Raw genomic sequence first — 2843 nt, forward strand, 5'->3', positions numbered from 1 at the left:
CTGCGGGGCGCGCGGGGCTGCGGTCCCCCTGGTCCGGCGGGGGCGGCAGCGCCCGGCCCGGGACCCGCCCCGGGACCCGCCCCGCCCCGCCCGGCGGCGCGTACCAAGGCACGGCGCGGGGGTGCGAGCGCTCTGCTCGCGGGGGTGGGGGGTAGGGTGGTGCGGTGGCAGACTGCTGGGGACTGGGGAGGTGGGCGACGGCGGGCGGCGGGCCTCGTCCAGCCTCCACGCCCCGCACCCGATCTAGCCCGGCAGCAGTCCGGGGCTGGAAGGACGGAGCCTGGGTGGAAAGAGCCGGGTCGCCGGTGGGGCGGAGCCTTCGGTTGGCCCCGGGGTACCATCCTCCACCCAAGGCCAAGAAGCGTCAGCAAAGTGGCGTGTCGGCGGGTCGAGGGAGCACTGTGCCCTCTTGAGGGGTTTTTGCTGCCTTCCATGAGGGAGGGGACCTGGTGTGGGGAAGCAGACCTCTACAGACGACTACCCCAGGATCTTCCATCCCCGAGAGTCAGGCCTAAGACTGCCCCCTAATCCCCCCAAGGTCACCCTGTAGCCTTGTTTCCACAGGTGTCTCCAGGTCCTGCCCGAACTCTGCCTCATTGTAGGTCGTTCCTGGCCAGACTCTGGGAGGCGAGGTGGGGGTTCTCAGTTCATGCCCTGCTGGCCAGCGGGGCTCTTTGCCTCACCTGGTCACCGGCCACTGATCCACACTCCAGGTGAGCGCTCAACTTGCTGAGGCCTCCTGTGTGTGAGGGGAGGAGGGTAAAGTCACGCCATCGAAAGATAGAAGATAAACATCCAGCTAGTCCTGGCGGGGGGTGACCAGGCCTGACCCCCGCTCCCTGCTGCCCACAAGTCAGGCTAGAAGGGAACCCAGGGAGCAGCTGATGCTGTGTGCGGGTGTGCACCTGAGACGACACTTGGTGGTGTGAGTGTGTGGGAAAGGGTGCTGCGGTCAACCACAGTTTTAATTTTTTTTTTAACGTTTATTTATTTTTGAGACAGAGAGAGACAGAGCATGACCGGGAGAGGGTCAGAGAGAGGCAGACACAAAATCTGAAACAGGCTCCAGGCTGTCAGCACAGAGCCCGACACGGGGCTCGAACTCACGGAGGGAGAAATCATGACCTGAGCCAAAGTCGGCCGCTTAACCGACTGAGCCACCCAGACGCCCCTCAACCACAGTTTTATAGCTGCTCTTGAAAAAGCTGATTCCAAACCCAGCAGGTTCCACTTGCCCCTGTGTGAGATCAGGAAATTTGCCTGACCTCTCTCTGTGCCCCAGTTCCCTGTGCAATGGATCAGGGCGTGCCGTCTAAGTCCTAGATGTTAGTGATTATTTTTACAGTTCCTGCCTGTTTCTGGCAAGTGACTGGTTTCTGTACCAGTGGTAATATAAAAATTCCCTCTTATTACATTTATCCAAGTTTCAAAGGTCTATTTAAGGAAAAGTATTAAGCAAATAATAGTTCTGCTTGCTTGAAGATATGGCTCCAAATGGTGATGATAGGTCTCAAATGGCAGGGAAGTGGGAAACCCAGCTCACAGATAAAACCAGAAACTCCTTATTATGGCTTACCAGGTGACGTGGACCGAGAGCCTTGAGAAGCATCCAGCTCAGCCCCAATCTGGCCCTCAGGCAGGGCTGCTGCTGCTCTGGGTCCAGGACCCAGGGATTAACAGTCATCCACGAGCCAGGGGGTCCCAAATCTCACCTACACATGCATTCCTGACCCTCCCCCAGGCCCCAGCCTCTGCGTCCTTAGGGCAAGAGTCTCCGTCTCCTGTGTTGCCACCTGGTGGCCAAAGTTGAGAACGACATCTCAGCCCATCCCTGTTAGAAAATTCTTGGAGACCGGATTCCTCCAGGCCCATGGTGGGATCTCAGTGTTGGGTCTTGGGATGGAGGGTTGAGTATGCCCTGCCAGAGGCCCGGGGCTTCAGTATCTTCCCCAAGAAGACGGCTTCTGCAGCCTCTGTTTTCTCAAAGGGGCTCACATTCATTCATTCATTCATTCAACAGATGCTGAATTGCCCACTGTGCCGGGGCTCCAGTGGAGAGAACATGGCAGATAGGCTCTTTGCCCTCATAGAATTTACATCATAGAAAGCAGGAATAAATATATAAGATCACGTCAGGTGGCAAATGGTACAACAGAGAAAATACACCAGGATATGGGGCGCCTGGGTGGCTCAGTCGGTTGGGCGTCCGATTTCGGCTCAGGTCATGATCTCACAGTCCATGGGTTTGAGCCCCACGTCAGGCTCTGTGCTGACAGCTCAGGGCCTGGAGCCTGCTTCGGATTCTGTGCCTCCCTCTCTCTCTGCTCCTCCCCTGCTCACACGCTCTCTCTCAAAAATAAATAAAGATTAAAAAAATGTAAAAAGAAAAGAAAATACACCAGGATAAAGGATGGGAAATATGTATATTGCACATATCGAGGATGGTAGGGACAGGCCTCAGGGAGGGTGTGACACTTCAGCAGAGATGCGAGTCAGGTGAGGAGCCTGGAGGAGATTCCCGGGCAGAGTACCAGACTTTGCTGAGGCCCCGATGTAATGTTCCTAGGTAGCTATTAACTAACAAATTGCACTAAAATTTAGCAGCTTAAAACAATCATTTAAATTTTTGCTCACAGTTTTGTGGGTCAAAATTTGGGGAAGGGGCTCAGTTGGGTGATTCGTCTCATGCTACTGCATCAGATGGAGGCTGGCTGGGGTCGGCCATCCCCGATGGCTCCCTCACGCACCAGAGCTCAGCTGATTGGTTGACCTCAGCACCTCCACATGGCACGCCCCAGCCTGGGGTCCCGGGTACTTGGGCTGCTCCACAGAGTCTCAGGCTA

This window comes from Lynx canadensis, chromosome A2, assembly GCF_007474595.2.
Source record: "Lynx canadensis isolate LIC74 chromosome A2, mLynCan4.pri.v2, whole genome shotgun sequence".
NCBI lineage: Eukaryota > Metazoa > Chordata > Mammalia > Carnivora > Felidae > Lynx > Lynx canadensis.